The sequence below is a fragment of the Nannospalax galili genome, unplaced genomic scaffold (genome assembly GCF_000622305.1).
Source record: "Nannospalax galili isolate Female #2095 unplaced genomic scaffold, S.galili_v1.0 scaffold238, whole genome shotgun sequence".
Lineage (NCBI taxonomy): Eukaryota > Metazoa > Chordata > Mammalia > Rodentia > Spalacidae > Nannospalax > Nannospalax galili.
In genome coordinates this window covers 535,078-535,410 of record NW_008341888.1, presented here as the reverse complement: position 1 = coordinate 535,410, position 333 = coordinate 535,078, and positions in this window count along the sequence as shown.

The window sequence follows — 333 nt, the reverse complement described above, 5'->3', positions numbered from 1 at the left end:
TGCTGACCTTAATGCCTGAGCAGCTGATGTCTGATTTAGAAAGTACTTTCCTACACCTACTCATGGTCAACATCATTCTAAATGGAGAAAAACTGGAAGCATTCCCATTGAAATCAGGAAATAGACAAGGCTGCCCACTATCCCCCCTTCTCTTTAACATAGTATTTGAAACTCTTGCAAGAGCAATAAGACAAGAGCAGGAAATTAAAGGAGTAATAATTGGAAAAGAATAATTGGAAAAGTGATATCAAATTACCACTTTTCGCAGATGATATGATATTATAACTGAGAGATGGCAAAAATCCCACCTGATAATCCTAGAAATTAGTAATA